The 23,652-nt window shown below is 38.4% G+C and overlaps 1 long non-coding RNA gene across 1 annotated transcript; it reads right to left on the bottom strand.

Annotated features, from left to right (window-relative positions):
- Window positions 1-13,154: 13,154 nt before the first annotated feature.
- LOC137089704 (uncharacterized) lies at window positions 13,155-15,918 on the bottom strand. The gene is made up of 5 exons (XR_010907767.1): window positions 15,777-15,918; window positions 15,234-15,274; window positions 14,858-15,011; window positions 14,522-14,607; window positions 13,155-13,827 (listed from the first exon to the last, which is right to left on the bottom strand). It is a non-coding gene; the product is annotated as an uncharacterized lncRNA (long non-coding RNA).
- Between the last annotated feature and the right edge of the window lie 7,734 nt (window positions 15,919-23,652).

Here is a 23,652-nt window from a genome sequence, read left to right as displayed (position 1 = left end):
AACCTTTCAGTTATCTGTTTTTAAAAGAATCCTTTTTAACCTTTTAGACCTTTGTTTGTGTAAATAATGACACAACTTTAACGTTGAGGTTGCATTTCAGATGGAAAATGCACAGTTCAGATGTTGAGAGCTAGTATCTTTAAACGACAGACAATTTCATAAGATCATAAACAAGATCATTCTGCTCAGGTTGGCAAATGATAATTTTTATCCACCTTGTTAGTCATGTCCAAGCCATAAAATCTGACTATTATCCTGGGAGACTGGTTTATGCTTATATCGAACTAAATTAGATCAAAAATTGAGCTTGAGTCAGAGTACAGCTCTGACATTGTCAGTGCCAGTAGGTCTGCTTTCCTTTATCTGAAATCTGTCCCTACGTTGGAGCCGTTGTGGAGGTCTGTTTCATTTTTTCGTAATAAGACTCCTCATCGTTATATTTCATCGCATGGAATGAAGGTCCGGAAAAGACCTCTTTTTTGAAGTGTAGACAGAGCTCAATCCACTTCCCGGACTACGTTCATCTGTATCAGTTACCCAGCCCCTGTAGGGTCCATTGTTTGAGATGCAGCCTCAGCTTACTAGCCTTGCCCGTCCCTTCTCTTCTCGTTCAGCCAGCGACTTTTCAGCTGAGAGGCTCAATACTTGTTTATCTTGTTTTATCGGCCCATGCCCTGTCCTGGCCTGTGCGTAGGGACCTAGCGGAGCTCTCCACACCGCAGATAAAATCATTGGGATACTGATAGAATGAATTAGCAGCACAGTCGGGATTGATTTCTAAATGGCCGTATACAAGGCAGCGAAGTGCTTCTCTGCACATCCAGGGGAAACCGGATCTTGCACGGGTCACATTAAAACGCAGCTTTGGTGCGTTAGGTTTCAGCTGGAATGTTCCCTCAAATCAATGATGGTGGCTTAATTACTGGGTACTACTAGAAACAATATTGGCGGAACGTCATATTAGGAGATTTGGTTTCAGGTCTGAAAGCCGGTACGAAAACTCAGAAGGTCACTTGTTTGTGCTCAGCCTCTCTTGGGGGAAGCACCTTGCATGCTGTCTTCAAACAAGACTTTCTTCATATTGTCTTTCTCAATGCTCATTAGTGTCAGAGCCCACTGGGTTGTTTACTCTGCAGGTAATGCAGCTGGACATATTTAATTTAAGGGGTGTTATACAGTATGCGTGGCATAGACTTTGATGAATTAAATTGTCTTGAAGATTAAAGAATGAATTAGTCAGTGAGTCTGACAGTGCTCTTCAGCTTTAAACAACTGTTCCCCTTTAATAAATTATTGAGTGTGGGATGAAAAATGTGAAGAGCAGGAAATTGCACAACGGAGCCACTGGGGAAATATGACAAGTCTCCACACGTCCAAAAAAATGTCCACCATCTTGAAGGTTAATAAAATGCGTCATGGATTGGAGTCTTTGCTTGAACAATCTCCCCTGATATACAGACATGCTATTGGATTTGACAACACTCTCAGGAACAGCCCTCCAGCTAGAAGTTGGGCCATAAAACTTGCTAGTCCAGTCAACAATGTAGTTTTATACACTAATATATAATCTCTATTTATGCCTTCATGCAATGTTTAACATCTTTCAGACTAACTGAAAGTAAATCATTTTCAAACACAATTCTTTGGGAAAGAAAGCTCACTACCCTTATAAAAAAGAAGTATACTTTAAGTTCATTTTATGAAGTATACTTAAGTAATATTCAAGTATATTTTTAAGTATACTGTATATTTTACTATCTATGCGTACTAGTAGTAAACTTGTAAATGTACTATTTCAATACTGTTTGGGAATGAATTGGCGAATAAGTTTGGTCTGGACTGTTCGGACCAATGAAATTGTCAGGGTGGGCTTGAGACAATGATGGACAGATGACAAACAGTAACGTAATCATCCACGTCATCAAAGGAGCTTGTTGAATTTGTTCAAATCCTAAACTGAGATCTTGTTCGTATAGGCATTCACCTTCGCTATTTCTCTCAGAAATTTTGATCATGTTGGTAAGTACTCTATGTATACTCAAACATTTTTTTTTTACAACACCGGCAAAGATTGTTTATTCCAGTGTGCATGCAGACAGGGTTGCCAAGTTTTTACAACAAAACCAAAACCAAAACCAAAAATTGAGTATGATGATGTTAGGCTATAAAAAGTGTACATTTGAGTGTAAAGCCCAAATTATGCTTCTGCGTTAAAGGTGTACGCTGTAGCTATGTCATATATATATAATACCTTTGACAAATTTTAAACATATTTTATTCTACGTTCATGCATCCTTTTTTTTTATCAACACTTGAATGTGTGTAAGTTTCATTTAAAAAAAAGGAACATTTTAAACAAAAAGTTGAGAAAATAAAAGTTTTGTCAAAGACTTTGTCTTGATCGGATTCAGAAAAATAGTTCAAAACAGATAGAGAAGATCGAGTCCATCAACACATTCACACTTGTTTCCTTTTCATTGGTTTAACATTTCAGTCTGTAAAGTTAGACAGTTTTGATTTACATGCTGTTTAATATTTGATGATTACGTTGTAGCAATCTTCTATCATTTGTTTCTGCTGCTTCTTCTCCTGTGTTTTGATCAGGAGATTCCGTACTCTTTCAGAGGATTTGTAACAGCGCCCCCTACCATATAACAGTGAAAACACAGATAGCCAGAACATTCAGTCAATGGTGGGAGTAAAGTAGATTTGAAGTTAATTCCTATGAACATTAAGTGGACACATTCATTAGTTTCATTCATTGTTCATATATGACCACCAGTGGACTAGACTACACAAAAAATCAGATATTTAGAATTAGGAGAAAACATATCTGCTTTCTTTTTAAATCAAATTTTTCAAACAATATAGGTTTATAAGAATGTATGAAAAACTATGTGTATAAAGTAATTTAATATGCTGCTCAATCAAAAGAGTAAACACAACTACAGCGCAAGTACACTTTGAATACTTAATGGGATAGTTCAAAATGAAAACTCTGGCATTGATTACTAACCCTCATGTCGTCTGACATCTGTACGACTTTTGTTCATCTTCAAAACACAAATGAGATATTTTTGTTGAAATGCAATGTCTCAGAAATGCCTCCATTGGCAGCAATGACATTTCCTTTCTCAAGACCGATAAAAGCTACTGAAGATGTCTGTGGCGGAGGGGGCGTGGTTCTGAGAGCGGAGCGGCAGGTAAGTAGGTCAAGCACAGATGACAAACACCTGTTTCTGATTGCAGTGATTGGCGTGGAGAGAGCGCATTTAAGCCACGGCTGGGAGAGAGATGAGAGAGAGAGTTGGACTGGGACTTCGCGACTGTGCATGAGAGAGAGAACCTGAGCTGTTAAGGAGAGCATCATTGGAAAGGAGCGATCCACATCGATAGAAGAGAGTCACGACACTGAGCGTTTGTTTTGTTTTGAGTTCAAAGAGACTGAATAAAGAAAGCGAGTCCCAGTCAAAGCCGACCCCTGTCTTCTTCCTTCCTGAGCATAATGAACTATATCACACTGGTGCCGAAACCCGGGAAGGGAGAAGAGAGCCGCCGCCATGCAAACTCTGCCGAAGACACCACTTGCCGACATCGTCCAATCGCTCGCCGGTCTTCACCAAGAGCACCATCAGGACCTGTTGGCCGGACCCTGGACCCTGTGAGGGAGGAACAACAGAAACGTTTCGAAGCTCTCCTCACGGCCCAGCATGAAGACCGCAAGCTGTTCGGAAGCTGGATGGACCGGGAGATTCGGGCCGTTCCCCAGAGACAGAACATCGACTCGGCCGCCTTCGTCCCGCTGGCAAAGATGGGTCCGGAGGATGACCCAGAAGCCTTCATCGAGCTCTTCGAGCGGGCGGCCGGGTATCGGGAATGGCCCAAAGCGGACTGGCCAATGCGGCTACTGCCTCTGTTGTCTGGAGAGGCCCAGGTAGCCGCCCACCAACTGCCAGTCCACAATCTCCTGGTCTACGACGACCTGAAGTGTGCCATCCTTCAGCTGATCGGCCGGACCCCAGAACAACATCGGCAGCAGTTCCGGACCCTGAGCCTGGACGAGTTCGGTTGGCCCTTCGTGTTCGCGCACCAGCTCCGGGACTCATGTCGCAAGTGTTTGATGGCCGACGGGAGTGACGTCGAGGGAATCATCGATCGTGTGGCACTGGAGCAGTTCGTGGCCAGATTGCCGAAGAAGTCCCAGTCCAACTCTCTCTCTCAACTCTCTCCCGGCCGCGGCTTAAATGCGCTCTCTCCACGGCAATCACTGCAATCAGAAACAGGTGTTCGTCATCTGTGCTTGACCTACTTACCTGCCACTCCACTCTGTGCTCTCTCTCCTGCTGCAGACCTCGCAGAACCACGCCCCCTCCGCCACAATGTCGTTAAAAAGTCCACCTCACTACAGTGGTTCTACAATCATTTTATGAAGCGACATGAATATTGTTTGTGCCCCCCAAAAATGCCAATGGAGGCCGGAGTTCAATACACATATCTTAATTTGTGTCTCGAAGATGAACAAAGGTCTTACGGGTGTATGACATAAAGGTAAGTAATTAATGACAGAATTTACATTTTTGGGTGAACTAACCCTTTAATTATACTTTTAAGTATATCGTGATCAACAGATTGAGTACAAGTATAGGCCAAATATACCTAGACTTTTCTGTCAGTATAAGTCAAGTATACTTAAATGCAATTTGAATTTAAATGCAAAAGTGTGTTTCTGAGAAGTATACAAAAAGTAGACTAAAGGTATACTTTCTTATTTAGGTTTAAAAGAAGTATACTAATAGCACACTTAAATAGACTCATTTTCCGTAAGTCATGAATTGGAATTAATCTAATTAATTTAAATTAATCTGACTACACACCACACATTGAATTTGAATGAATTGGAATTAAAGGAAGTGGAATATATTGAATTACAATTGAAAGTAATTCCAGAGTAATCCTTGTGGGGAAATATTTGATCCTTTGGGGACATGTTTTGCTTTACATGAGGAGACAAGCTTTTAAATCATACTTAGGTTGAAGTTAAAAAAAAGTTGAGATTTTGCTCATGGCTAAACTGGATCATAGGTGATTAGAGAATAAGAAATGCATGCTTGGTTTTCCCACTGAAATATGTGCATGAAAGTGGCACAACAGTAGGGATTTCACCCTTGCCATTTCAAAAAGGACAAAGGCTGTCACATGACAGCAGTGGTTCCCATCATTCAGTTCTTCTGCCATTTGGGTCATGTAGCCTGTCCTATTAAGCATTCCAGCACATCTGTGACAAAAGCTGCAGATCTGATACCTTAATAATTAGACATCTGCATTAATCATCAGAGCGTCAATATGTGCCTGATGACTCAATGCAATAAGCAGACCCTTGTGGGAGAATGTGGTCGTATGAGGGTTGTAGGGCCGGTCGATTATCTCTGACCCGCTGCATCGGTACGGAAACCAATTAAGTGTGTAGCAGTGACTAAGGTCCTGAGAGACGCACTGAGGACTACATCAGCCATGTCAATCACTCACTAGCAGGCAGACACATGATCGATTAAGAGCTCTCCCTGGGGTTACCATCTTTTTTACTTAAGTGTAGTGTGCCTGGAATATAAAGTGGATGTAGTGTGTGAAGAGTGGCACTTTACCCACAATACATCTGTCCAAACCTCAGCGCTAGTTTCACGTGTGTGATTGTGTGTGTGGTCTTTTCTTGCAATGTGAGGCTGAGGACATTTTTACACAAGGTGTTCTCAGCCTGATTCTCTTGTGGTGAAAAAGCAAACCGACCAAGCAAACCAATCTGTATCATACTACATAATGGTAACTGCGATACAAAAAACGCAGTGTCTTAATCTGTTGGTGAACACGTTACTTATTGCACTTGAAAACCAAAGAGCACCTCTTCATGTTAAAATGTAATTTCTCTTCTCCACAACAGGGACATGTATTGCACGAATGCTGTCATGAGAAAGCCTTGATTACCACAGACTAAAAAATGCTGGGTTAAAAACAACCCAAGCTGGGTTGAAAATGGACAAACCCAACAATTGGGTTGTTTTAACCCAGCGGTTGAGTTAGATATTTGCCCAACATGCTGGGCTGTTTCATTTAACCAACTATTTTTTAAAAATTGCTGTAATGGAACAGGTGCATGCTGACCCAAGGAGCTTAGTCCTAAGGAGAAAATGCAACACTAACAAATTAAATCCCTGTTTCTGAACGAAGCAAATGGGTCTGAAATCGCCTTGTGCATAATGTTTTTCTTCACGGTGTTTATGTTGTATATTATCATGGGCTTTTTAAGTTTTTATGAAAGTGTGCAAAGTTGGACACAATGCAAAATGAGGATGTGTAAATCTGATATGTTTTAAAATCTGTTCTTCTTAAAGCTACACTGTGGGATATTTTCCCCCATCTAGCGGTGAAAAGGTATATGACCATCCAGTGAATAATAGTTTCTGTTCCTCTCAATTCTGATTTCGTTTTAACTCCTACGGTGGCCGATTTAGTCCAAGATTAACATGGCAATCCCCCTCTTCACATTCAACACGGTGCCATCGAGTGTTAAAACGTGAAAGACGAAGCTTGAATTTATGGGTATGTCCCTCTTTGGCTACAGTACTTTCAAGATGGAGGGGCAACATGGCGACCGGCATTCGAACCCCCGTATGTATTTTCAATGACATATAAACTTACGAGAATACTTTATTACTTGAAAGAAGTAAATATACATTAATGAGCACATATTTTTTTGAAAGAACTAAGTGTTTTTAGCTAAGAATAAACTAAAAAAGTTACACAGTGTAGCTTCAAATGGTTCTTTGTAGCACTAAAGAAAACTCATCTCATCAAGAGCCATATTTTCGATATCGCTGGAGATTAAAAAAGTTTTAAATGGATTTACTGGATATGATATGTTTCAAAAGAACTAAAGGAGGGAAAAAGATTAGGAAAAATTCTACCCTTTTTATGTGGAACGGAAAATAAAGAACATATATATATACATAAGTACATAAAAACATATTTTTTCAATTTCAATGAAAATCAATGTGGTCCATTGTTGTTTTGGAACCCATTGACTTTCATTTTATAAAACAGTTGAAACATTCTTCAGTATATATTCTTTTATGTTCTGCAGAATAAAAAAGTAGCATGCACGAGGTTGCATAAGATATCTGTGTGTCTGAGAGAACAGAGGACAGCCCACCACCCACTGACTACCCTCTGGCAGGACAACTGCCTGATAAGCCATAACTTAGATCTCATACTAGCGCATTCTTTGCTCTTTTACTGTGAAATTAATTACATGTGTCTAGTCTCCAATGTATAGCATTAAAACAAGTACACAGGGCCGTGTCATATATTTATTCACATTTTTATAACATTTACTGTAAAATATACTTAGAAATGATGGCCATATAAATCAGACCTTTGGTAAAGCTTCTGGGGCAAAAAAAGGGAGAAACCATTTTGTCCCCTTTAAATTTTAGTGACAGCTCTAGTATGAGAGGTTAGAACCCCCCCCCCCCCTCTCCATTTATTTACAAGAATAATAGAACAAAAAAGGAAAGTCAATCTGACAGCAAATTACCAGCACAATTTATCAGTCATGCTGAAATTCTTACACATTATATCTGTAATAGAGGGCTCTTGTTTGTCAGAGTATCTGTTTAATATAATGTATTTTGACAAACTCTGCATGTGTAACAGCGATTGACTGTTAGCGACCTCATTACTCTGTAATGCAAATGAGCAACTTCCAATTATCGACTTAAAGATCTATGAAATAAGCAAGTGTAAAAACAGTCAGCTCGTCAAGAACAATAATTCAGATTTCGCACAATTTTCGACGCTTACATCAAAGTCACTCTTATTCAAAACACTTTTTCATTCAAATCAGTAATGTTTAAGCATCCATCTTACTGGGTCAGTGAATCATTTCAAAGTAATTATGAATTCAGTTTGATTCTGGCAAGCTCTCTCTCTCTCTCTCTCTCTCTCTCTCTCTCTCTCTCTCTCTCTCTCTCTCTCTCTCTCTCTCTCTCTCTCTCTCTCTCTCTCTCTCTCTCTCTCTCTCTCCCCGACTGATGTATTTTAATTGAAACAGTCTGTATATTCTGTTCCTAATTTCAGATCTTGTTAATGCAATTAATAATGTATAGATATTCTAATTACAATTTGCCTGCACCATTTTACAGTGTAAACACAATCGATCTTCTGTTAATTAAGTTTTAAACATCATTGATGGAATTCAGAATTAGTAGTGAATCTAAGACGGTTATCAGTGCCTCCCACAGCAGTTCGATATATAAAAAGGGCACACTGATTAAGACACATTAAAACATCGCCCTCCTTTCCATCAGATAGAAAACGGTTTATTCAAAATAAGCGCAATAAAAGCACACTGCCACTTCAGCTGTTTTGTGAAGAGCTTAAACAACCATGATTACAGCCATGAGACTAAATTCCATAATGAAACAGGACTGCGGTGTAATGACAGTGATGCAGGTGTAATACTGAGAAAAATATCAGCTGTTGACAGCAGTTAAATTCATCCTGTGTTCTGGGAGAATGGGTTTTCATTGAGAGCTCTAAATTAGACATGCAATGAATCCCATTTGCTTCTACAGTGCAATGCCATCCATCCATCCATCCATCCATCCATCCATCTATCCATCCATCCATCCATCCATCCATCCATCCATCCATCCATCCATCCATCCATCCATCCATCCATCCATCCATCCATCCATCCATCCATCCATCCATCCATCCATCCATCCATCCATCTATCCATCCATCCATCCATCCATCCATCCATTCATCCATACATACATACATACATACTGTGAAGGCTAAGGCCACACATATATGCTATATATTTATTTTGAATTGTTATTGTTGGACTTCCCCCCCGCCCCTCTTTATATTCATATATTGTATTATTTTTTTTGTGTATATTTGGTATTACATTCTCATTGTGTTGGTTTTGTAAGATTGTTTGTGCTTTATTTATTTTTATGTATTGTTAAAATCCTAACCAAACGGTTGTACTAGGGGTGTGCGCATTTAAGATCTAAAAAGGAGATAGCGCCCATTCATGACTAGAGTGCACGCTAGAGAATGAATAAATTCCACTAGACAAAGTTATGAGTTTAATATTCATTTTATTTTGTTTGAGTTGTTTCCTTACCCGAGGTTTTCGCTGAAGCCCATGACTGCAGCATGGAGCGATACATACATACATATCCGTACATTCATCCATCCATCCATCCATACATACATACATACATACATCCATACATACGTCCATCCATTCATCCAACCATCCATCAATCCATCCATCAATCCATCCATCAATCCATCCATCAATCCATCAATACATCCATCCATCCATCAATACATCCATCCATCCATCCATCCATCCATACATACATACATACATACATACATACATACATACATACATACACACATAAGTACATACGTCCATCCGTACATCCGTCCTTCCATCCAGAGACAGATAGACAGACAGACAGACAGACAGACAGATGCTCCATTGGATTGAGATTGACAATTTAGAAGCCAAGTCAACACCTTAAACTCGTTGTGCTTCTCAAACCATTCCTGAGACATTTTTGCTTTGTGGCAGGGCTCATTATCCTGCTGAAAGAGGGAATACCATTTCCAATTAATAGTGTTCATGGTCTGCATCAATACTTAGGTAGGTTATACGTGTCAAAGTAACAGTCACACAGTCACACTGTCTGTCTTCACCGGCTTTCCTTCTTCCCATTGGGCATCCTGGTGCCATGTGTTCCCCAGGTAAGCGACGCACACGCATTTGGCCATCCACGTGATGTAAAAGAAAACGTGATTCATCAGACCAGGCCAACTTCTTCAATTGCTGTGCTTGTGGTCCAGTTCTGATGCTCACGTGCCCAGCTTTGGTGGTGGACAGAGGTCAGCATGGGCACCCTGACTGGTCTGTGACTATGCAGCCCCAACAAACTGCGATAAACTGTATATAGACACCTTTCTTTCAGAACCAGCATTCACTTCTTAAGCAATGTGAGCTACCGTAGCTTGTCTGCTCGGACCACACGGGCCAGCCTTTGCTCCCCACATACTGTCACCGGTTCACCACTGTTCCTTCCTTTGACTACTTTTAATAGATACTGACCACTGCAAAACGGGATTCCCCCCCCCCCCCCCCCACACACACACACACAAACAAGAGCTGCAGTTATGGAGATGCTCTGACCTAGTAGTCTACCAGCACATTTTTTGTGCTTCTAACACATAAACTTTGACGACAAAATTTTTACCTACTGCCTAATATATCTATATTGTTTTACTTGGTCTTTCTTTGTTAGTTTCTTTCCACACACACACACACACACCTGCACGCACGCACGGACGCACGGACGCACGCACGCACACTGCACAGATCAGGCAGAACATTACGACATTGTTATTACTTGATAATGTATTCTGTATCTTTGCAGCACCAGTATAGTTGAATTTAAATTCTTATACAAATATTGAAGAATACTTACCATTTTTATTCTGTTAAACCACCAATATTTTGCATTTGTGTCTATGTAGAGAAGAAGATGACATTATTATAAACATATGTAGTTTATATTATTGCATTGTGTCTAATGGCTATTCCTATTTTTCCACATCTTTATTATGTAAAATCCCATAGCTGGGACTGTACAGCTATGGGACTGTAAAATCCCCCCAGCCACCCCCCCCCCCCCCTGTGACTGTATCTAACTTTATAAATGAAGAAAATTGCTTAAGCTATATTAAAGTTAGGACTTGTCAGATAATGAAAAATAGGCTAGTTTGTCCTTGATTTAAACACCTAACTACTGTTTCATACTTAAAACAAGCACAGACATGTGAAAAAATGAACTCAATTAAAATATATTCTCTGAAAATAAGTCTTTATATTATATGCAGTATTAGGGAAGCACAGGGCACAACCTAACGCTGGGGTTAGTTGTAACACGCATGGTTTAAAACTTTCCACACATTCAAGGATGTAGAAGCTTTGTGTATTTACTTGTTGCCATATCAACATTATTTAGAGAAGATTTAGATTATCTTTCCAAGATATCACTGATACAAGTTGATGAAACAAAACCACACATTTGTACTAGACGTGTGAAATTAATGTGGGAAAAATCATATACTCTGAACCCCAAGTGGATTTACACAAACTGAGTCAAAGTCAAAAAGCGTTAGGTTTCTCTCCCCTACTTCTCAAATATGAAATGAAATATATATTATTTGAAAACGAGTCTTAATATCCTTATTACTTGTCAAATATGAAATGAATCTTGTTTTAATAATGCTTATATATTTTAACTGGAAAACAAGACAAAAAAATAGCATATCACTGTGTGCAGATTGTAAGTAATACATGATAGAATGACCTCATCTCAGAGCTGCACCCTCCCCTCACCCCGTACACACACATAAATAAAGCTAAAGCCCAGACAGAGATTGAAACCAGAGCCTTGGCGATAACTCCCAGCCACCCGTCTGTCTCCTCCTCTATTAGGACCTGAGAAGTTTAAAGGAGTTTAAAGGTAAACAGGAAGGTTTGCTGTGCTGCCAGGCTTCCCCCAGAGAGATTATAGACTGAAATCCCCCCACCCCCCAGCACTGCCACGACTCCAGATGCCCCTGTGACCCCTTTAAAACCTTCTCTGGCTGCCAAGGCCCAGTGGCACTCTGAGCTCGGGCTACAGGGTTCCTCTAGCTGAGAGGGCACCATCTGTCCAGCCCTGCTTGGTATTCGTTCAGGAGCCGCCACGACACGGCCCCTTCTCATCCAGTCACTTGTTTTGATGGCAGCTCTTCCACCCTGTCTGTGGTGTGAAATGCTTGTGCTGTGGCCAGACCCAATGTTGTGAAAAGGTCAATTGGCTGTCTGAATGCTGAAGACCGTCTCTTGTGTGTTCCTTTAGCTCTTTCTTTCTCTCTCTTTTTCTCATTAGTGCTCGGTTGCTATTTAGAAGCTTTTTATCTAATCCCAAAATGTTGGATAGCTGTCTGTAGGTTTTCCTTTGAAAAACTTGAAATTAAAATTGAATAGTTAGCTCAAAATTAAACATTTTGTTTCCCCAGCCTCATGCCATTCCAAACCTGCATGCTGTTCTTCTTTAGAACAAAATAGAAGAAATAATTCCATCTTTTCCATACAAAAACAGTTCACAATGGAAATCTTTCACTCATCTTTGTCATTCCAAACCTGTATGGCATTCTCTCTTCAGCAAAACACAAATGTAGATATTTTTATGAATCCTGGTAACCAAACAGCTCACTGTAAACGCTCAACATAATTAATTGGCTTGAGTAGAGTCAACTCAAATTTAACAAATTAGTTCAAACTAATTATTTGTATGAGAACTTTGTTTTTATTTTGAGACCTAAAAAAAATGACACGTTATTAGTAATCTGAATTGTTTCAACATGTTTCTTTTAATTTAGACTAATTTAAATTTAACCATAAATGGGGTGGGATCTCTATTTCCCAGCATGCTTTGCCATGACACTCAAAAGGGAGAGTAACTTGCAAAATTAAGTGTTATATTATGTTTTTATTTTTTATTTTGTGCAAGATTAGATTAGATTGCAGATTATAATTTCTATTATTTTGGTTTACCATCATGGTGACATGTGGAGCATGAGTTTAGTTTGAGAATAGGTATATGTTTAATGTTCTATATTGCTGTCCTCATTCAGCAAGTGCAATGCTATGCTAATGCTACTAAAGTTACACTGTAAAAACTGTTACTTAAATAAAACTCAAAAAAATTAAGGCAACATTTTCCAACTACTTTTTGTAAGTTTAGTGAACTTCTTGGTTTTTTGAGTTGGTAAAAATCAGTATTATCTATTTTACTGTATGCTAAAAAATTAAGTAGAGTCTACAAGATAAAGTAAAACATTTGAGTTTAACCATTGTGTTAATGAGCAGCATATCGACCAAATCATACTTAGTTAAAATAAGTAAAATTTAAAATAAAAATTGTTTTTATTTTAATTAATTTACTCATTAATTTAGACAAATTATTTCTTAATCCACTTTAAATAATTAGTTACCATTGCCATAACTTTAATAAATAAGGAAAGCAATGTATTCGTTTCCAACGTTTATTGCTCTATAACAGCTGTCATAAACAATTGGGTACATTTTCTGTAATCAATTTTAATGTAACAATAATGGTAATGTAAACATTTGTAACATAAAAAATTACAGAAACTTCTGACCTCATCTTTAAGTGCAGCATTGAACACCTTCAAAGTTCAATCTGTGTACTCTTAACACTGACATTAAAATACAGTGACTCTTCACCTGAGCGATACATAAAATGTACAGTACATTACCTTTTCATATTTATTAAAACATAATAAATTAATACAAGAACACATTTTAAGTACAATCTGTGCCATATTCTACTAGCCAATTAACAATTAAACATTCAGAACAATCTTCTGAAAAACACAAGATTGCCATTTATGAGTGTGAGGCTGGCATTTGACCAACTAAATCAGAAGTTTGTTTTTTAATGTCATGAATCAAGAGGAAGGTTTTGGGCGCAGTGTGTCAAGTCCCACAAAAAGTCTTTGGAACATCTCAGATGTTTTGCAGAGTTGTGGTGGAAACTGCAGGTTCAGAGCATATGTCATACCCAGAAGCAGGCAACATGCCCTATATCCCTCAACGATGATGCCCACTGCATCTGGTTCACGACAGACATATATCTGCATATTGCGCAAGTCCTTGTGCACACTGCTCTCTGTTTTTCCCTGTATGAGACATAAACAGAACAATAAATGGAAACAGAGAACAATCTTCAAAAGCCTTCAATAAAATCACACATTAAAAGTTCACAAAATGTTTTAAGTTTGGTCGAGCCAGCTCCTGCACAGTAAGTCTGGCCTGTTGAACTGGCTTCATAGTACAACTTTCAGTACAGTCTCACTTGACACAACAAACCTGCGAGACTAAATCACATACACAAGTCACCTCCAAGGCCTAAATCCTTAAAGGGGAGAGGGGTTCAGCTGGTAACACATAGGTGTGGTTAAGTAAAAGTATCTGAAAATGCCACTCTTACAGTTATATCAGCAGATAATTAATGACTCCTGCATTCATGTAAACAAGGATTTTACTTCTGTGAAGCTGCAGTTGAAAAATATGACAATATATTTTAAATCAAGTTTACTAGCCACTGGAAGACCTATTTTGAGACCTATTAAAAGATTAATTTTGATAACTGGTTTCTGTGCAGACATTTGGTTGTTTGTAGGTGTGTTTTTGAAGTTTTGACTGAGCCATCAGACAAGCCATTTCCACCCAATTATAGTATTTGTTCTTAGACAAGCTAACCAATCCTCAACTCCAGCTCCGTATTAAACTCAGACAGACATAAGATTGATATCTGAGGAATAAATGGTTCCCCCCCAAAAAATTAAAACTATACTTTTTAACAATACTTACATAGTAGTCAGAGATGAGCTCTTGCCCACTCTCTCCCATGTTTTCGCATCTCAGAGTCTCTCCTTCACCACAGAGGTACTTGGATCCTATAGTTGGCAAATGAATAATGAAAAACTGAATCTTGCAGGCAATATAACTACAATGCAATTATCAGTGTGGGTCTGTACTACCTATTTAACAGAGCTTACCGGCATATTTCTTTCTTTTATATTTAAAATTAATTAGCAGCTGTAAACAAAAATGTTTTTTGCAATATTCATCTATAGGCAAGACAAGAGAATAAAGTACTTATTGTATGAATATGCCCCTGCAACATTGTTACCACTTTTGCCTCACCTGTATCAGTTCCATTAACAAGTTATTGATGCGTTGACCAACCGCTCCACCCTTCGCACTAAACAGGTCGAGAAGTTTTGGAGTACTTGTCCAGCTGGGACATAAACACTGATTCTAGTGGAACTGCAGCACACCTTCGGAATTCTTCATTTACCTGTAATACATCAATTGTTTAACTGTTATTTGGAACACAAGAATTGACAACCTTTCATTTTAATGCAATCCAAAAATCAGAAAGGGATGATACTTTTTTTTTTCCGTTCCTTTTTTCCTGACACTCAATAACTGACTTTTGGTTACCTTAATTCCTTTAAAATGACAGATAACAATAAACCTCTGAAACATTTATCTCAATTCAACCTACTAAAAAGCTTACCTACTCCATGAACTTTTCCTCCCAATAGATTTGATGGTCTTCTAAAGAAGCAACACAGATGAAACAAAAGTTTATTTAGGAAAATATCAGGATCATTGATGTTAATGCAACGCAAAATAAATATATAATCTTTTTACTAGATCAAATGGTTTCAAAATATTTCAGACAAATGTATCAACAGATTAAGTTAAAGCATTTAAAAACTGATTAAACAATGTTGAAGCGGACTAGGTCCATAAACAGCTGCTTTGCAACACAACAACACATTTACGAATTTTCATGATACCACGTTGCAGAGACACCAGGAATATATTATGTCATGTCCTCATATTTTTCAGCCATGCGGGGATAACAGTAACTACAAACCTAACAGTTAACGTAACTTTTATTGTTAATTTCACGACCTTCGGTAGGCCTCATGCGGCGCCAGCAAAACTGACAAACTTAATGCTGTCTGAAACAGGCGACGCTTTTACATTTTAGTTAAAAAATGCGTGCTCATTCGGCTAAAACCTAACTTGCAATGTAAATAGCTATACTTACATCGGTTGCACGTTGTAAGATCCTCAAAAACTCCACAGAAACCCGAAACTGGTCCGGTACAGCCAGGTGACAACGCGCAACGATCTCGTTCGTTGTTTTGCTGCAGCATGTGGGCGTGTCGTGACGTTTTACTTTAGATATAAACACTTAAATAGAGTTTTGTAGAAACAATTTATTGTGAAGGTCAGGGAAACCATTTTTTTGATAGGTAATAATAAGTTGCAAAAACATTCACACTTTTTACTTATGTAAAACTTAAATTAATTCAAAAATAAAAGAAAATCAATTTATTGGAATAAATATACTTTTTAAAATAAATTCCTACAGACAACACCCTGAATTACTTTTTACAGTGTATGTAATCAGTTATCAAGGTGGCATTTATTGAATTAACTGGTTAAAGCTGTAAAGTTTCCACCACTAAAAAATGTGAGATTACATAATATTTTTTAAGTTCAGTGTATAAATTAGCTAACTTAAATATTTCAAGCTCAGGGAAATAAAAATGTATTAACATGGCATAAAAATCAGCAAGTTCTGCTCATTAATTATTAACCTAAAAAATGTGATGCAACTTTACCTCAAATGTTTTGAGTTTTGCCAACTCATTCTGGTTTGCAGTTTAGTGTCTATTTGAGTGACAATGAAAGGCTCACTGTCACACAAATCAAAGCAAAGTTGGGAAGTGTAAAGTAAAGGTCACATTCAACTCAGTATTAAAGGCCTGATTCACTGCTATTATTTGATTATCTTTTCCTCATGCAAAGTTATGACTATTGTATGACTTAGCATATGCATCATATGGACGACTTATGCGGTGGTGACATAGGATGCCAATTTTTGGCATGTTCTGCACAACCTCTAGAGGTGGTATTTTGTGCATACTTACTCATCCTTGTGATTGTGATTTATTTATTTGTTTATTTATATTTTGCCTGCTTTTATAAGACAGAACCGTATCAAATCACAGAGCACAAAGTATAACTTAAGGGAACATTAAGTGATTTCTGAGAAAGTTGAAAATGGATTGGACCGAGCTCCACAACACCTTAGCCAGTTAGCACTTAAGCCCTGTTCACTCCACCAGCGATTTTGTCACTGCATGTCGCCAGCGCCAGAGATTCATGTTGCTAGTGGGCGTTCCTACTACAGGTTGCATATAAACGTCATTAATTAAATAGTACCGTTTTTAATACTAGTGATTTCCAGAACAGAGAAAGTTATCAGAACACATACACACTACTGTAATAGGTAGACCATATTGCATGCAGTTTAGTCAAATCTTACTTTATATCCCCACAATCATAGACACGTTTTTCCATGCGTCATTTTTTTTTATGTGTCTCTGTATGTAGGCTACACAGAGACATATAGTAAAGAACAGGGGACTTGCTAAAAGCTAATATCAACAACTCCTCCGGACACCGCAGTAGCAGCAGTAAAGCAGACGGATCACATGCACTCCACTGACTTCACTCCTATTGGTTTTCGCTCGCGAAATTCGCTTCTCGTTCGCATAAATTTGAAATTTCTGAACTTTTGTCGAGTGTCTCGCGTCGCTTGACATGCCCACATTCTGTCGCCAACGGTCACTGTCGCTCGTGTCGCCGAAAGTCGCCATCGCTCCATTGAAATGAATGGGATGATGTCGCTTTGTCGCTGCGTGTCGCTGGCGGTGTGAACAGGGCTTAAGGGGGCATATACACTCATGATGTGAAGAAGGGTTTTGATCAGGCTAGTTCTTTAGGACCCAAGTTAATATTGTAAAAGCTTTATAGCACTTGATAGACCAAAATGGGAAGGCCTGAAAATTGCTTAATGCACCTTTAACTGTCACCTAAACCAATTAATTGCATTGCTTTTTTGATTCAAAATCACATCAGATTGTTAGCACGGTTCAGCTCGTCTGTCTATGTGTGCATCAAATTAACACAATCAAAATAATCAAAGTATTTAGATCCCTTGAGACTGAAATGTATTTCCTGTATGAGAGGCTGAATCTCATTTTCACATTGTAATTTTTTCTATAATTTCATGTGTGATATCACCATTGTTTCACAAAATAGCCTATTATTTTTAGATTCTGCGAAGCTGTTCGAAAGCCCATGTGGATGAAACAGAAAGAAAGATAGCCTTCTGGCGTTGACTCGTTTTTTAAAAATGAAATATGAAACACTTTAGCATTCTGTGCTGATACTTTTTGAAATGCAAGTAATTATTGCATTATGTAGGAACAAAATTTTGATTTTTTTTAATTTTATGGACAGGATTTGCACGTCCAGTTTTTTTCTGTCAATCTGAGCACAATACAAAAAAATACTAAAGCACGACATGTCAAACAACTCTGTTGAAACAATATGTTTCAGAAGTGAAAAAGGACAAGTGAGAGAAACAAAAGGGGAAAAACATCTGTGATTGTCTCTAATTCATTGTGATGATGTTTTTAGGAATGTATTATAAGATGGTTGGGAGATAACGGTGTTTTTTTCTGTGTGATCTCTTCACAGTTCTCTGTAGTGTCTGTTTCAGTGACACCAAAAGGCTCACTGTCGTCACTTACAAATCAAAGCAGCGTGCCATGGTCAAAGCTAAGGAACGGTATGGGGATGGACGAATGAAAATGCATCTCCTCGCTCACCAAGGACTGGGAGTGATTAAAGCAAAAAGGTCAGATCTTTGACAGAGTATGACAGGCGAGCTAGTGTGTGTCAGAGTGTTTCAGGCCAGCTGACATTCTTACTATCACTTTTCTTATCAGGCTTGTGCCATGTTATTACATCTTATGTTTATTGGACATGCAGGCTACATGTGTTTTTACGTTTTGCATATTGCTGCTGTTCAGCGGGATATACGCTAATCAGGCATAACATTATAACCTTATATATCTCTTCATCACAGGACCTGTTAGTGTGTAGGATATATTAGGCAGCATTTGGGCAACCGTAAGGATTTTAGCAAGTTTGACAATAGCCAAACTGTGATGGCTAGACTGGGTCAGAGCATCTCCAAAAGCAGCTCTTGTGGGGTGTTCATAGTCTGCAGTAGTCAGTATCTATCGAGTTCAACAAGTATCTGTCCCAAGAAAGGAACAGTAGTGAATCGGAGACACATTGGTGCACGGGGAGAATGAAGGCTGGCCCGCGTGGTCTGATCAAGCAAACGAGCTACTGTAGCTCAAACTGCTCAAGAAGTTGGTTCTGATAGAAAGGTGTCAGAAAACACAGTGCAACGCAGTTTCTTGTGTATGGGGCTGCATAGCTGCAGACCAGTCAGGGTGCCCATGTTGACCCCTGTCCACCACCAAACGTGCCTACAGTGGGCATGTGAGTTTCAGAACTGGACCACAAAACAATGGAAGAAGGTGGCCTGGTCTGATGAATCATGTTTTCTTTTACATCAGGTGGATGGCCAGGTGAGTGTGCATCACTTACCTGGGGAACACATGGCACCAGGCATGGCACCAGGATGCACTATGGTAAGAAAGGCAGTGCGATGCTTTGGGCAATGTTCTTCTGGGAAACCTTGGGTCCTAACCTTGGGTCCTAACATCCACATGGTCCATCCATGTGGATGTTACTTTGACATGTACCACCTACCTAAGCATTGTTGAGACCATGAACACCCTTTCAAGGAAACGGTATTCCCTGGTGGCTGTGGCCTCTTTCAGCAGGATAGTGCGCCCTGCCACAAAGCAAAAAAGGGTTCAGGAATGGTTTTAGGAGCACATCAAGTTCGAGGTGTTGACTTGGCCTCCAAATTCCCCAGACCTTAATCCAGTCGAGCATTTGTGGGATGTGCTGAACAAATAAGTCTGATCCATGGAGGCCACACCTCACAACTTACAGGACTTAAAGGATCTGCTGGTAACATATTGGTGCCAGATACCACAGCACACCATCAGGGGTCTAGTGGAGTCCGTGGGTCAGGGCGGTTTTGGCAGCAAAAGGGGGACCAACACAATATTAGGTTATAATGTTATGCCTGATCGGTATAATAAGTTGCGAAATTGTAATAATCACTTGTCTTGTAAGTCTTGTTCCAGTCTTGTACCAGTTATAGTGTCTTGATGTCTTGTACCAGTCATAGAGTTGCAAGTGCAAATTTAAAGTACTAGCCAAACTAATAAAAAATATCATCACGCCCCAGATCCAGGGGTATAGAGAAATCTCTCTAAAGGGCATAGTGAAAAAAATGGGTTGTGGTAGACAAATCCCAAATGCAAAGCACAAACAAATCCAACAAAATAAAGAGGCAGGACACCCATACAGTCCAAGATCTTTTAACATGTCTGTAACATAATTGAACATAATCCATGTGCGCAACAATCAGAACAACTTTCGCTGGGACTACACAGGTTTGATCATCTGCCAGAGGAGGAGAGATCCAGAACCCGCTCACGATCACAACCATAAATGAGCTTCCTGTCGAGTCCCCCTTACAAAGACCATGCCTCGACTGAACAGCCAATGGCGGTTGTGCACCCATCACTGGACGGCCCATCAGAAGTCAAAAATAAGCAAGAAAGAAAATGAGGAGAGAAAGAACATTGCAACAACACAAATACAAGTAACGCAGGTCGTAACAGTAATAAAGCAAAGCTTTTTTAATTATTATAGCAGCACAAGATAATTGTTTAGTTCAACAGCAGTACAAGGTCATGAGGAGAAATTCCAGTAAATAATCGTATCTCATTCTTGTCTTACTCTCTCACTTTGCTGTTATAACCTTGAGGTGTATAACCAGTGCAGTTAGCTCTATGCATTACCGCTGTGTGCCGAATGAACTAATAGAGGGCACATTGACAGTTTTAATATATTTTTAGCCCTTAGTTTCATGCTGGGCTTCAATTAATGGCCATTCTATGAGGCGCCTCTCTTGACTGGGCGCAGCCACTCAAAAAATCTAAAAATGACCTGATTATTACCCTCCTAATTTGAATGATAATTAGCATTTCATTCTTTCCCACTCCCTTTAACTATCCTCTCATAAGGGGGTTGATTGAGATTTACACCAAGGCACATGTACCTTTCACTCGGCAAAGGTTACGCAAATCAATTCATCGGAGAAGGAACCTATTGTTCTAAAACTAACAAAAATTATACACTTTTGACTCACTTTATTCACTGAGAATCAAGTGAGTATATATATATATATAGACCAATCCAAGTTCAGATATCAACGTTAAGTGGTCTCTTAATTTTTTTTCAGAGCTGTATATAATATACAACGACCAGGCATATGAACCTTCCTAATATTGTGTTGCTCCTTTTTTTCCTACCAAAACTGCCCTGACCCATAGAGGCATAAAAACTCCACTAGACCCCTGAAGATGTGCTGTGGCTAGCACCAAGATATTAGCGACAGACTCTTTAAGTCCTGTTAGTTGCGAGGTGGGGCCTCCGTGGATCTGTTTGTTCAGCATATCCCACAGGATTAAGATCTGGGGAATTTGGAAGCCAAGTCAACACCTCAAACTTGTTGTGCTCCTCAAACCATTCCTGAACTATTTTTGCCTTGTTATCCTGCCACAGCCACCAGGGAATACCATTTCAATGAAATTGTGTACATGGTCTGCAACAATACTTAGGTACGTGTCAAAGTACCATCCACATGGATGGCAGGACCCAAGGTTTCCCAGCAGAACATTGCCCAAAGCATCTCACTGCCTACACTGGCTTGCCATCTTCCCATAGTGCATCCTGGTGCCATGTGTTCTCCAGGCAAGCGACGCACACAGACTCAGCCATCCATGTGATGTAAAAGAAAATGTGATTCATCAGACCAGCCCAAATTTGTTCCATTGCTCAGTGGTCCAGTTCTGATGCTCACATGCACCACTGTTGGCACTTTCGGAGGTGTTGGGACCCAAGTTATTTTTGCTCTATATTAATGAGATTTGTAAGGTGTCTGATGTACTCAATTATATCTTGTTTGCTGACGATACCAGTGTTTTTTGCTCAGGTCCAAATCTGGAAGAGTTGGTAATGGTAGTGGAGAGAGAACTGTACAAACTAAAGAGTTGGTTCGATTCAAATAAATTATCTTTAAATTTATCTAAAACAAAATTCATGGTATTTAGTAATAAAATTATAGAAAATGATATTAAACTTAAAATTGATAATAATATATTAGAAAGAGTTAATTACATTAAGTTTTTAGGAGTGATTATAGATCATAAAATGGCATGGACATATCATATACAAAATGTTCAAAAGAAAATATCAAAAACAATTGCAATTTTATATAAATTGCAATATATTTTGAATAAAAGTGCATTATATATATTGTACAGTACTCTCATCACTCCATATTTAACATATGGAATAGAAATCTGGGGAAATACATATACATCTAGAACTACTCCAGTTTTTCTATTACAAAAAAAAGCCATAAGAATAATCACACATTCTCCATATAATACCCCAACAAATTCTTTGTTTACTGAGCTGAAAACATTAAAATTCTATGATATGGTAGATTTGTATACTACTATATTGGTGTTTAAGGCAAGACAACACTTACTCCCACAGTCCTTGCAAGCTATGCTTAATTTGAGAGTCAGTAATTATGCTCTTAGAGGGACATATGTGTTTGATATACCAAATTGTAGAACCAATTTAAGAAGAAACTGCCCATCAAATAAAGGTGTTCAGATGTGGAATAGCTTCCCTGATGAATTAAAAAAGGCTAATTCATTAATACAGTTTAAAATAATTTATAAAGGACTAGTTATGAAAAAATATAACAAATGATGATGGCAATGATGACTGACGGTAGTGGTAATGGAAATGATAATGGTAATAATAATAATAGTAATAATAATAATAATAATAAATATGAAAAATATAATAATAACGATGTATGTTCTTCCAAACACACATTGAGAATATCTTATATTTGATGTATTAAATTAATGTCAATTAGTGCAGCTTGTGTGGAGTTAAGGGTAGGCATAATAAGCTTTAGCTTCAGCCTACACCTTTGGTCAATAAGAGTGTAAACTTTATTTTATTTTTTATTTTGTTTAAAAAAAATGTAATTTAATAAAAATGTATTTATTTTATGGTTATGTATGTGTGCATGCATATGCAGTATTGTATGTATGTACCCATATGACTAGTGCTATTTTGTGTAAAATGATTGCAACTGGAATTTTGATTGTTGACCAAAAAGAACTAAATAAAAAAAAAAAAAAAAAAAAAAAAAAGGTGGACAGTGGTCAGCATGGGTACCCTGAATGGTCTGCAGCTATATACAACTGTGATATACTGTGTATTCTGACAACTATCAGAACCAGCATCAACTTCTTGAGCAGTTTAAGCTACAGTATCTCATCTGTTTGAGCAGACCACACAGGCCTGCCTCAACTCCCCACGTTCATCAGTGAGCCTTGACCACCATGACCCTGTCGCTGGTTCACCACTGTTCCTTCCTTGGATCACTTTTGACAGATACTGACCTCTGCAGACCAGGAACACCCCACAAGAGCTGCAGTTTTGGAGATTGCATTCTAGCCATCACAATCTGACCCTAGTCAAACTTGCTCAAATCCTTAACATTTTTCCTGTTTCTAAGACATCAACTGAGGACAAAATGTTCACTTGCTGCCTAATATATCCCAACCACTAACAGGTGCTTTCTCTGTACACCTGTTGTTTCTCTGTGATGTGGTATTTACTTCACCTGCCATAATATTATGCCTTATCTGTGTATAATATAAAAAATATAATATAATATAATATAATATAATATAATATAATATAATATAATATAATATAATATAATATAATATAATATAATAAAATTAATATAATATAATATAATATAATATAATATAATATAATATAATATAATATAATATAATAATGAATACTAT

Source organism: Pseudorasbora parva, chromosome 9, assembly GCF_024679245.1.
Source record: "Pseudorasbora parva isolate DD20220531a chromosome 9, ASM2467924v1, whole genome shotgun sequence".
NCBI classification, from domain to species: Eukaryota; Metazoa; Chordata; class Actinopteri; order Cypriniformes; family Gobionidae; genus Pseudorasbora; species Pseudorasbora parva.
Note: the sequence above shows the minus strand (reverse complement) of the source record. Positions and strands in the feature narration are given on the sequence as shown.